Source organism: Suricata suricatta, chromosome 8 (assembly GCF_006229205.1).
Source record: "Suricata suricatta isolate VVHF042 chromosome 8, meerkat_22Aug2017_6uvM2_HiC, whole genome shotgun sequence".
Lineage (NCBI taxonomy): Eukaryota > Metazoa > Chordata > Mammalia > Carnivora > Herpestidae > Suricata > Suricata suricatta.
In genome coordinates this window covers 29155429-29169345 of record NC_043707.1, presented here as the reverse complement: position 1 = coordinate 29169345, position 13917 = coordinate 29155429, and positions in this window count along the sequence as shown.

Sequence of the window (13917 nt, the reverse complement as noted above, 5' to 3'; positions counted from 1 at the left end):
GAGCAGGGCTCCCAGGTGCATTGGGTCAGAGTTCCCCCAGATGAGGGGGAGAGCACCCTAGCTGCCCTGCGGATGCTGCCCTCTCCCCGCAAGGTCAGGGATGTTCTCCTTAGCATCTATTAGCATATGAAGCATTTCCAAAGCCATTCTCAGCGGTCTTCAATTGTTTTAAACGCTTGAACAGCCTTTAATGTGCTTAAAACAAATCACTTTATAAAGAGCCTTAACACTTTTTAAAACATAACTTCGGACACAATTATACAAATTAAAACAACTACTATAAAAAACACTATGGCATGGTCTGATCTTCCAAAATGGACTTTAGGAATGTATAAACCAGCAGTAAGTACTGGGCAGAAACTTTTATTTCCAGGACATGTGTGGGTAAGTCAAATTTAAACCTTCTGTTTGAAGAACAAAAGAAAGAAAGAAAAAAAAAAGGAAAGAAGGATGTACCAATACACATCATTCAAAGAGTAGACATTTCTAAAGAAAGCAAAATTTGCACGGCAGCACTTATGACCTTTAACAGTATTTTTTTGAGAGAGAGAGAAAGAAAGAGCAATCGAGCACAGTTGTGTAAGTGCACACAAGTAGGGGGAGGGGCAGTGGGAGAGGAGAGAGAGAGAATCTTAAGCAGGCTCCACGCCCAGTGCAGAGCCGGGTGCAGGACTCCATCTCCCGACCATGAGATCATGATTGTGAGATCATGACCTGAGACTGTATCAGAAGCCAGTCGCTTCACCGACTGAGCCACCCACGTGCCCCAAGAGTATTTTCTTACCTTAGAAGATATATCCTGCCTACCTCTTGCAGGGAAAATTTCAGTCAAGAAGGGTCATGGCCAATCTTTCCCATATAGTTCAAGACGGCCAAATCTGAAACGCACTAAGTCTTTCTAGGGGTAAGGAAACAGGGCCACACAAGTTAGGTGACATCATTTATGGCAATCAGGAGTCATAGCACTTTTCTTATCTAATTCCTGGGCTGACGTACTTACCCCTACATCACTCTATCCTTTACTGCAGAACTTCATCTTCCTCACTAAAAACGCCTGCCGGTTCAGTATTTTTCAGTGGTAATTTTTTCTTTTTTTTTTTTTTTATTTATTATTGAGGCAGAGAGAAACAAAGAGAGGGAGACACAGAATCTGAAGCAGGTTCCAGGCTCTCAGGTGTCAGCACAGGGCCCGATGCGGGGCTCGAACCCACTAACGGTGAGATCATGGCCGGAGCCGAAGTCGGATGCTTAACCGACTGAGCCACCAGGCGCCCCCGGTGGTAATTTTCAAGCTCTGCAGCTAAGCACTTTGCAGCAGAAGCACTTTGGTTCTATTAGGTCTGGGCTTTCTTCTGAACTTTTTCCATTTCCCCCTGCTTTTAGGGGATTCCTTCTGCTTCTTGTGTTTACAATGCAGGGCTGGTGCGGGCCACCGCCACCCCGGGACACTGAGGCGCACGCAGCCACTATCCTTTTTCCAGGCTCCGGGAGGCTGTGGTGCGGAAGGAGGCGGCAGGGGCGGGGGCGACTCTCCGCCCCGCTCCCCCGCCCCGCCCCGTCAGATCTTTTTGTTGTTTGTATTCTTTGGAACCAATTTTCAAAATGAAAATCTTACACGGAACCAACCGCAATATAAAAAAACAAGTAAAACTGAGATTTATGAATTATAAGTTCAAAACTATAAGTGAAATTGGTATAAAATCAGCGGATGATCTCATGTATGTCAAAATTCGGTAGATAACACATTTTGGTCTTTGGTATTTCAAGGATTAAAAATATCATTTAAAGGGGAGTCAAGGATGTTTCTAGAGTTCCTGGGGCTTCCAAGGGACTCAGAATTAAAAGTGGCTGTCTCTGGGAGTGGAGAGTGGGGGTGGAGGGGAGAAGTCAGGGAGTGGGGGGAGAATCAAGGAGGGGAGGAGGAAGAGTTAGGGAAGGGAGGGGGGAGAGTTAGGAAAGGGAGGGGAGAGTTAGGAAAGGGAGGGGAGAGTCCGGGAGGTGGGGAGTGATGGAAGGGAGGGGTGAGATTCAAGGAGGGGAGGGGGAAGGTCAGGGAGGGGAAGGGTGGGGAGGGAAAAATAAGTGAGAGAAGGGAAGGAGGGAGGAGAGAGAAGGTAGAGTAGACTCAGGGGTTTTTTATTATTAGCCTCAGGGAGCTATTTGATATTTTAAAACTCTATATTACACCATTAATAAGAATTAAAATTTAAAGGGAAAAAAGAAAAAGAAATCACTACAGCATTGTTTCCTTGACTCCGACAGTTTCCTGGGGTAGGTATTAGTTAACAGCTGAGGAAGTTGAGGGTCAAAGAGGTTAAGTGATTACTAGGCAGTGAGCAAGCGGGTCTGGCGCTCTGCCGCAGTCTGTGCCTCCCTGGTTGATGGCTTCATTGTCCAGGAAGAAATGGCCGGCTGCCTGGTGCACTGAGCTCTGGGAAGTTTCCAGACCCACCATCTCCTCCCTTGTTGGCTATTGATGCCTGAAAAACTCCTTTATGACAGGACAGAATCTTCCAGCCCACAAGCTCAGTTTTAAAGCAAGTAGTTCTCATTCGACACTCCTCACTTCTATTGTGAGTTCCTCTTTTCAAGTGATAAGAATCTGAGTTCCCTTATGCACCAGGGGCTGACACCTGTTTCTCTTTGAGACAGCACCCCTCCCACTGGGAAAGCTTAAATGTGGCGGCCAGACCTTCTTCCCAGGTGACTTGTTCACTGTTGGCAGGTGTCCTTAGTTCATCGCCATGTGCACTGTCCCTAGGCTGCTTGAGTGTGCTCATGACGTGGTGGCTACCATGTGACAGACTGTCACTTCTGCTTTATTCCATTTACCCACATTCAGGGAGAGGAGAACTAGGCTCCACCCTTTGAAGGGTGAAGATTTTGTGAACACCTCTTAAAATCACTGGATGAGTCCTTTGGGTCTCCAGGATCTTAGTGCCACCCTGGGACCCACCTAGGAAAAGGAGAATGGGGATTCCCTCTGCCCTAGATTCTCCAAACCTCTCCATAGCTTCTTGTCAGATCCCCTTCATCCCCAGGACCCAGCCCAGGGAGCCAGGATTAAGAACCCATTTGCAAGAACCAGACTGGTGCCTGAGCACTTTCCTCCTGACTGTCCCCCACACCCCTGGTCAGAGAACTTTCTCTGGTCTGGGGATGGAATAGCCTGACCATTCCTCTCTTCTTCCTAACCTGTTGTTTCACGAATAATTGTGCCCTACCAGGCTTTTGAAGCTCAAACTCTAGGCTTCTGTTAGCCCAAAGCCTTTCTTTCTATTTTTCTGAGGCGTCTCTCCTTCCTTGAGGCAGAAAATGCCACTGAGGAAGGGGCAAAGGGGAAAGAGAACGGATGAGGGGATAAAGGGGAAGGGGAACCGCAGTGACGTCTCTCAATAGGCTATCCTGCCACACCCCTGTTCACAGATGTCTGTCTCCCTTTGGGGAAACTTACTTCCCGTTTTGCTCTGGACAATTTCACATCCCCCTTTGGATGACCCATCTGCTCCTGCCACCCAGTGCCTAGCTTCCTCCTCTCCAGTAAGCGACACCTCTGTTCCATTTCAGAATCTCACGACCAGATGGGGAGCCTCCCTCCCACCTCCTCCCCCTGGAAGCAGAATTCCTGCCCCAAATGCACCCTTATCTGGGTGCAACCTGAGATTCTCCCTCCCCAGTTTCTTGAAAGTAGCATGGACCCAGCCGCCTGCAGCCCTGCAGTGCACCCTGACTCCCCCATGTATCTGCTCCTCCCCCTACCTCTGCAAGCCCTTTACCTTCATTTCCCCTCCACCCTCCAACCCCCCCCCACCCCCCGCCACCTCTGTGTTCTGGAGCCTGTGGTAGTGTCCTAGTGACTACATCCTGGCTCATGTTTAAGTCCCCTCTCTACTTACTCAATTGAGCATCTGTGTGGCAAAGAAGTGACCCTACCCACAGAGAGGTCTGGCCTTTGCCTGAGCCCTGGTCTGGAAGCCCTTGCAATGTCTTTGTCTTCCTGGGAGCCACACCGGACATTCCAACGACATGACCTATCATGAGGGCTTTGGGCCACGTAGTGTCAGCTTGACCTTTGGATGGACTGGAAACTAAAGGTCAGGAACACAGCAACCGCCACGTCTGTGACGAAGTCCCTATAAAACTGCACACAAGGCTTTGGTCGGGGGGGCTCCTCTGGTTGGCAATACCCTGAATATGTTGTCACACATCATGGTTGGGAAAAGTTCGCCCTGTCCTCGACTTCACTGGGAAGCTCTGAGCGTGGAACCTTCCTGGACTCTCCCCTGGGTGGATTCTAATCTGTATCCTGTCACCATAATAAATTGTAACCATGAGCATAGCGGCTCTTAGTGAATTCCATGAGTCCTTCTTGGGGACCCCTGAACGTTGCAACATCTATATATTTACTCACACTCCTGTCTTCAAGGCACGGGTTTCTGCTTTCTGGGTCTTTGTCTTTCCCTGACCTCTCTGTGGCTTTTGACCACCCACCCTTTTTTTTAAGATTTTACTTTTAAGTAATCTCTATACCCAATGTGGGGCTTGAACTTACAACCATGAGATCAAGAGTGGCATGCTTGGGGCATCTGGGTAGCTCAGTTGGTTGAGTGCCCGACTTTGGCTCAGGTCATGATCTCCCAGTTCAGGAGTTCAAGCCCATCGGGCTTGCTGTTGTCAGCCTATCAGCACAGAGCCTGCTTCAGAGAATCTGTGCCCCCCTCTCTGCCCCTACCCTGCTTGTGCTCTCCCAAAAATATACATATATTAAAAAAAAAAAAAGAGTTGCATGGTCTACCTACTGACCCAGCCAGGCACCCAGGCCTATGACAGTTTTATCAACCCTCTTCCTGCCTACAATGCTCTTCTGCCAGGGCTCTGATGACCTTGAAATCCACCAGCCTCCCTTCTACTTCTCCAGCTCCGCTTTATTCCTCAATTTGCTTTAGCTTCTGGTCCTTGACCATTTCTTGAGGCTGCTTCTTGTCATTGACCTAAGTGACAGCTAAACACGGTGGAGCTGAAGTGCAAACTCAGATCCCAGTCATTGCAAGTCCCTGACTTTGTCTCCTACTCTGTCCTCTTCTTCCTTAGGTATTCTGACCTGTATGAATAACTAATAGCTGGGTAAACCTTAAAAATGTGTACTTGGTGGGGCACCTGGGTGGCTTAGTTAAGCATCTGACTCTTGATTTTGGCGCAGGTCATGATGTCAGGGTTCGTGGGTTTGAGCCCTGCATCGGGCTCTGGGCTGACAGTTTGGAACCTGCTAAGGATTCTCTCTCTGTCTCTCTCTGCCCCTCCCCCACTTGTGCGTGCATACTCTCTCTCACGATAAATAAATAAACTTAAAAAAATATGTACTTGGTGCATTCTAGTTATATAGCCTCTGTTGGGTTTTTTCCACCATGCGGCTTGCCCCAAGTTTGTCTGGAGCCCCTTCTCTTCTGTCATCCAGGCACATGGCTTCCCTGTCATCTCTAAGAGGGTGAGCCTCAACTTAACATCTACAGCTCCAACTATATCTACAGACACAGCCCTTCTGATGTTCCAGTAGCCCACTGGACAGCTCTGTGTGGCATTTGAACCTCAGCATGTCCACACATTTGTGGACTTGTTATCTTTCCTCAGGATATTCCTCATTTCGGTCGATGGTTTTATTTTGCTAGTGAAGGGCGAGATCTGCTTGCGCTGCAGACACTTGACTCTGGTCCATCATGGGGGTCCGTCCCCCACTCTGGTCCATCTCCCTGTCTGGCTCTGGCTTGGTTCTTGTCTCCTTGGCTACTGATTCAATGCAGCCCCGGGCTCCAGTTTCAAGGTCTGCCTTAGCTCCTGACTCCTTAGCTCATGACTCAACTGGGATAGGCACCCAATTCTGGCTTATGCCCTAGTCAGGTCGGGGGGGGGGGCGCCCCAGACCACTCCTGGCAGGGTCCTGCAGCCCCCTACGGTTTACCACCCTTCTCTCCAGTGGATGGTGATCCCCTCCCCCACACAGACACACACAGAGACACACCGACACACACTTAGTGCTCTGAGTACTGGCATGAACATCCCAAGATCTAGCAAAGCCTTTAGATAATAAAGTGTAAGTCATTCCCACATAACTAAAGGGAGCTCATACTGCCCAGCAGCTAGTAATAACCTGAGAGACCGCTGTCATCAACATGAAAGCACTTCTGGGAGTGTGTTCTTGTTGTTTCTGTGTTTATCACCTGTTGTGTTTAAGTTTTCTTAATTTTTAAAAACTTTACTTATTATTTATTTATTTTTAATTGTTTTATGTTTATTTATTTTTGAAAGACAGAGCATGAGCAGGGGAGGGGCAGAGAGAGAGGGAGACACAGAATCCGAAGCAGGCTCCAGGCTCCAAGCTGCCAGCACAGAGCCTGACGTGAGGCTCAAAGCCTTGAACCACAAGATCATGACCTGAGCCAAAGTCAGATGCTTAACCGACAGAGCCACCCAGCCATCCTTAGTTTTCAAATGGAAAGATATACAAAAGCAATAATCTCTCTTTATATATGTAATCCTATCTCTACCCCATAACATGTATTAGTCACCTGAACTATACCTTGTCACAGCCTTTTCTGTGTTCACTTGCATACAAAAGCATAAACTCGGTTCTACGGGAATTTTGTTTACTTGTTTTTGCTGAAGTAGAATCATTCTGTACGCAATACTTTGCAGACGGGTTCTTTTCCACTTAACAATTCATCACTGCAATTCAGTAAATATAGCTCTAACTCTATCTTTTTTTCTTATGTATCTATGCACACACGTAGAGATATAATTTTGCATACATGGGATCCTATTCTTGTTTAATCCTCCAAATACTGGAGAAACCCTCATACCTCTATTCTAGGACTTGACTCCTTAGGTAGAATATGCTTTTTTTTTTTAAAATGCATGTATATCCATGATCAAACAGTAAGCTTATAACCTCCTTCTTACTATGCTTGCTCCAGAGTAGGAGATTAACATGTGTTTGCTGGGTGAATGAATGCTTATTTCATGACTCTTCCTGCTTTGCAGCTGGGAACATTAAGCAACTTGCCCAAGAAGCCACAACTCAAGTGCAGTGGAATAGAGGCTCAGGCTTAGATTCCTGTTGATCCCCGAGTGGTCCCCTATGCTGTGCTCTTGTGTCTGAGTCATCATAATCTTTGTGAACAATTAAAATCCCAAGCCATGTCAAAGTTTAAAAATGTACATCTGGCAAGTTCTAGATACAGTCCTTTGTTGAGAGAATCTTTTGGAAATATCTTTTCTCATTCTGTGTCTTTCCTTTCATTTTGTAGTGGTCTTTTGAAAAACAAACATTTTTAATTTGGATGAAGTTCTATTCAATTTTTTTCCTTTTATATTTCTTACTTTCAGGAAATCTTTGGCAAACCTAAGGCCACTAAGATTTTTCTCTTATTTTCTTTGATAAGTTTTATAGTCTTAGTTTTTACACTTGGGTCTATGATCCAACTTGAGTTGATTTGTGTATATTGTGTGAGGAAAGGCTTGAGGTTCCTTTTTAAATATTATTTTAGGGGCCCCTGGGTGGCTCAGTTGGTTAAGTGTCCGACTCTTGATTTTGGCTCAGGGCTCAGGGTCTCAGGATCTTGAGATCGAGCTCTGTGTGAGGCTCTGTGCTGAGCTTGGAGCCTGCTTGGGATTCTCTCTTTCCCTTTCCCCCCCCTGCCCCCCCTAATATATATATACATAAAGTTTATTTTCACATTTTGTTTTGTTTTATTTGGCATATGGTTATCCAATTATTTACATATTGTCTGTTAAAAATATTATCTTTCTTCCATTGAACTGCCTTGTACCTTTGGGTAAAATCAACTGACCATGTATGTGTGGACCTATTTCTGGACTGTCTAATCTGTTCTATTGGTTGACATGTCTGCCTTTTCACCAATACTACACTATTTTGATTACTGTAGCCTTACAATAGATCTTGATCATGTAACATTAATGCTTGACATATGTTCCTTTTCTTTCCAGAGTTGTTTGGGATATTCTAGGTCCTTTGCGTTTCTATACAAATTTTAGAATCACTGTTAACAGTTTTTACAAAAAGCTTGCTGGAAATTTGATCAGAACTGTGTTGAATCTACAGATTCAATCCACAGAAGAACTGGCGTCTTAACAAAATTGAAGTTCAGATCCATGGACATGGTATGTCACTCCATTACCCAAGTCTTTACTTTTTTCAGCAGTGTTTTATAGTTTTCAGTGTACATGTCTTTCACATCTTTTGTCAAATTTATCCTTAAGTACTTTCTATTGTTTTGAAAATTTTTATTTTTACCTAATCTCTATACCCAACATGGGGCTCCAACACACAACCCTGGATCAAGAGTCACATGCTCCACCAACTGAGCCAATAAGGTGCCCCTAAGTACTTCCTATTTTTGATACCACTGTATCCATTTTAACATTTCAATTTGATTGTTAATTGCTCTTGTATAGAAAAACAGTTGAATTTTGTATGTTGGCTCTGATTCTTGCAGCCTTGCTAAACTCACCTACTCATTCAATAAGAAGCCTCCCAAATTTAAGCAGAAACAGGATATTTGCATAGCCTCAGGTATCTCCTCCAAATTGGTATCAATTATAAAGGGAAAAATAGTAACTTTACGATGGAGAAGCATGGTAGACACACCTTAACCAAGTTATTGAGATGAACATAAGCAGTAATAGGCATATCAGGGGCACCTGGGTGGCTCAGTTGGCTAAGCATCTGACTTTGGCTCAGGTCATGATCTCATGGTTTGTGGGTTTGAGGCCTGCGTTGGGCTCTGTGCTGACAGCTCAGAGCCTGCTTCAGATTCTGTGTCTCCCTCTCTCTCTGACACTCTCAAAAATATTTTTAAAAATGTTTTTACTTATTTTTGAGAAAGAGAGCATGAGCAAGGGAGGGGCAGAGAGAGAAAGAGACAGAGGATTCAAACCAGGCTCTGTACTGTCAACACAGAGCCAGACGTGGGACTTGAATTCATGAACCATGAGATCATGACCTGAGCCAAAGTCAGACGCTTAACTGACTGAGCCACTCAGGCACCCCAGCCTTTGGGGTATTTTTACCAGAAATTCATAACATCAGTAGAATCATGAGAAAATATCGGCTAAGCTCAGATTGAGGGGCAGCCTACAAAATATCAGGTCAGTACTATTCAGAAATACTAGTGTCATAAAACACAAGAAGAGACTGAAGAGTTGTCACAGACTGGAGGAGGCTAAGGAAACATAAAAATTAAAGACAATATAAAATCTTAGATTGGACCCTAGAGCAGAATAAGGACATTAGTAGATTGTGAAATCCAAATAAAGTCTGTAGTTTAATTAGTAATATTGTAGCAATGTTAATTTCTTAGTTTTATTAATTGTACCATGGTTATGTAAGGTGTTAGTATCAAGTGTGTATGTATGGTGCCAGGTGAAGGGTATGTGGAAATGCCTTGTATTTCCTTGCAGATCTTTTGTAAGTCTATTCTTATTTCAATAAAATTTTTTTTTAATGGGAAAAAGATTTAAACAACCACTTTACTAAGAAGAATATACAGATGTCAAAGAAGTTTCTGATGAGACACTCAACTTCATTAGTTATTGGGGAAATGCAAATTTAAATACCAGTGAGTTACCGCCACATGTGTGGCTAAAATTAAAAACACTGACCAGGGGCATCTGAGTGGCTCAGTTGGTTAAGCATTCGGCTTTGGCTCAGGTCATGATCTTGCGGTTTGTGGGTTCGAGCCCCGCGTTGGGCTCTGTGCTGACAGTTCAGAGCCTAGAGCCTGCTTTGGATTCTGTGTCTCCCTCTCTCTCTGACCCTCCCCTGCTCACACTGTCTCTCTCTGCCTCTCAAAAATAAATAAAAAATAAATTAAAAAAACCCAAAAAAGAATAATAGGCGAATAGTAAATAGTAAATTATTAAAAAACAAAAAACAAAAAACACTGACCATATCAAGTGTTGAGAAGGATGTGAAGCAACCGGAAGTCTCACACACTGATGGTAGGAATGTAAAATGGTATAACCATTTTTGGAAAACAATTTGGCAGTTTCTTAAAAAGTAAAACGTACATCTACCATACAACCCAGACGTACAATCCTAGGTATTTAATCAGCAGAAATGAAAGCAAATGTTCATAACAAAGACTTGTACATGACTGCTCATGGCAGCTTTTTTTTTCTTTTTTGGTAATAGTTAAAAACTAGAAAGGATCCAAACTTCCATCATCAGATTAATGGATAAAGAAATAGTAAAGTAAATAGTAAGTGGATAAAGAAATAGTAAAGAAATAGAAATTCGTAGGTTGGAATAATACTCAGCAATAAAAAGGAGCAAACTATTGATACATGTAATAACATACATAAAGTTCAAAATAACTATTCTTAGTGGAAAAAAACAGAAAGAACACACCTTGTATGATTCTATTTAATTGAAATTCTAGAAAATGCAGTTGATTTTTAGTGGTAGAAAGCAGATCAGTAATTGCTTAGACAGGATTTCAGGAGGAGGTAGGAATGAATTACAAAGGGACCTGAGGAAATCTTTGGGTCTGATGACCCAATCATTATCTTGATTGTGGTGATGATTTCATGTGTCAAAACTCATCACATTGTAGGTCTTAAATATATACAATTAAAAAATTTTAATGGTTTTTATTTTAAAAAAATTTTTAACATATATTTTTATTTGAGAGACACAGAGTGTGAGCAGGGGAGAGGTAGAGAGAGAGACATAGAATCAAAAGCAGTCTCCAGGCTCTAAGCTGTCAACACAGAGCTCCATGCAGGGCTTGAACTTGTGAACCGTGAGATCATGACCTGAACTGAAGTCAGACCCTTAAGCGCCTGAGCCACCCAGGTGTCCCTAAATATATACATTTTAATGTATCTAATTATATATTTTTAAATAAAAATTTTACAAGTTTATTTATTTTGAGAGAGAGAGAGAGAGAGAGAGAGAGAGAGAGAGAGAGAGAGAGAGAGAGAGCACACAACAGGGGAAGGGCAGAGACAGAGAGGAGAGAGACAATTCCAAGCAGGCTCCATGCTGTCAGCGCAAAGCCTGACTCGGGGCTCCAACTCACAAACCCTAAGATCATGACCTGAGCCAAAATCAAGAGTCAGATGCTCAACCAACTGAGCCACCCAGGGACTGCATATATTAATCATATCTTATTAAAACTATTAAAACATGTGTACTTGGTTTCCAGGAACCAGTAGGAATAATGTGGCTGGCTAATATACCCTCATACCAGATACTAAATCATATCCAAACTAGGTGTGGGGAGGGACTAAATTTACCTGTTATGGAGAGACAGGTAATAAGACACTTATCCCCCTTGTGGCTTCCATGTCCAGAAACCAGGAATCTCCAGAATATATAATACAGTGGTCCCCTCTTATCCACAGAGGATATGTTCCAAGATCCCCGGTGGATGCCTCAAGCCACTGGTAGTTCTGAACCCTATGGTACTAGGTTTTTCCTATACATACATGTCTGTGATAAAGTTTAGTTTATAAATTAGGCACAGTAACAGATTAACAACAGTCAAACTAGCACTAGATTTTCTTTGTCCTTCTTCGTTTTCACGGATACACACAAGATGCCCTCTTACTGTAGATCTTGCCAATTTCAGCATACAATTTTTTCTTCCCTTATTCAGAAGAGAACTTCCACCTTTACAGCTAGTCTTTGGGATATCCAAATTGCCAGCATCACTGCTCTTGTACTCTGGGGCCATTATTAAGTAAAATAAGGGTTATTTGAACACAAGCACTGTGACACAGTGACTAATAGGCGGGTATCGAATGCAGCATGGATCCGCTGGACAAAACGATGAGTCACACCCTGGACAAGACAGAGTGGGACATGTAAATTCCATCACATCAGAATGGTGTGCAGTTTAAGTCTTACAAATGGTTTATTTATGAAATTTTCCTTTTTTTTAATGTTTTATTTATTTTTGAGACAGAGAGAGAGCATAAGCAGGCAGGGGTAGAGAGAGAGGGAGACATAGAATCAGAAACAGGCTCCAGGCTCAGAGCTGTTAGCACAGAGCCCGATGTGGGGCTCGAACCCACAAATGTGAGATCATGACCTGGGCTGAAGTCGGAGGCTCAACCGACTGAGCCACCCAGGCGCGCCCCTATTTCTGAAATTTTCCATTTAATATTTCGGATCATAGGAATTGAGACCATGGAAGGAGACTACCATACAAGTGGTTCCTATGTTTTGGGAGAGAAGGTTAAGAGTTGAAGGCAGGCAGCAGGGTCCTGCTGTTTACACCCTGGGGGAGGGCTTCCCTCAATCTTTGGCAAAGGGAAATCCTTATTTTTAACTAACTAAGTTTCAGAGGAAGGTTAACTCGCCTGAGTCTTTCTCCACAGGGTGCCTCCAAACCACAAATTCCTGATTCCTACTCTGGTTTATCCTAATAAGAAGTAGGTTGAGCCTTTAATCCCTGTTTAAAGGGCCCTTGTTTATCAAAGCCGTAAACTCTGGGCAAAAGGTCATAAATCACTCTAGCTGGATCCAGAGTGTGAGGCGGGTCCGATCTAAGAATGGGCACACAGAGGTTACATTAACTGTCAGTCTTGTGTGTTTTCCTGGTAGGCATACTCCTGGGAGCCCCCGTGCTGGGCCAGATCCAGCCTTGAATCTTCTCCACTTAGCTCTGTACTTGGAAGGAGGAGCTCTGTACCTGCCCCCTACCCCTCTTCCCTGCTAGGCTTGGCCAATGGAATGTGCTAGTAGTAAATCAGAGACAGGAGAGCTAGAGACTGGTGTCTCCCAGTGATTGGTATTCTACCTAAGGCAGCAGCTCTGGTCAAATGCCTCCCTTCTCAAGACTGGAGCCCACAGCTGGTTGGGGTACAGCTCCTTCGTTCATGTCCCTTCAGGTCTAAGGCTGATAACAGCTTCCCACTGTTCTAATCCCTGGGCTCTTCACCTTCCCTGGTTGATCCTCAGCTTCTAGATCACTCAGACCTTTGTATGCGTTCCTTCTTCAACTCAATTAGCTCTTCCAGTGTGCAATTCCTTCCCCCCACTGCAGCTCTGACCAGACACCTTCACCGCGCCTAAACACAGCCCTTGTCTTCAGGTTCCCAGAGGCCCCCTTGGCCTCGGCTCCCCTTCTCTTTCTGATTCTTCCTCCCCAGGTTCCTCTCTTTCCACCCATCACCTGCCCTTTGGCCAAGTCTGTTCTGACATTGCTCTGCCCAGAATTGAAGTCATCTCCTCTTCTTCAGCCTGGGCCCACACTGTGCATTTGATGTCACCTCTACTTCCCAGACACAAAGCCTTGAAAACTAGGGAGCTCACCTCTTCCTTAGAGAAACCCAAAAGGAGCCATTCCCCCCAAAAAGGTGAAACCCATGTGTTAGTTATGCGACTGTAGCCTCAAAGCCATTACCCCTGCATCTCGTGGCCACCCTGAAATCCCTACTCTATAGAAATTCTGGCCCCACCACTCCCTCCTCCCTCTCCCCACTCCCTGCATCCAAACATATTCCTATTACCTCCCACAGGACGTTCCTCATTCCTTTGTAGGTTCTCAATGTCTCTCATCTACGGCTGGAGTCTCCCTGTTGGTCCCCGCCCTTCCTCCTCGCCCCCATAATCCGTTCCACACAATGCCAGTCCCCAAAAGCACAGGTCTGAGAGAAAGCCTTCAGTGGTTCCCTAGTGCCTGCAAAGGCCCACCCCCTCATTCGCTTCTCTGTTGAACGTGTGAAATTTTTATCAAAAGCTCTTAGTTAAAAAAAAATTAATACCTTTCTTCACCTCCAGTTTTAAAACATTTGTCTTTAAAACATCAACATTAGCATTTATCGGGAAACTTCTTTCTTGGGCACCTCCGCTAAATGATCCCACTTCCCCCTCTCTGTCGGTACCTCGGCTGA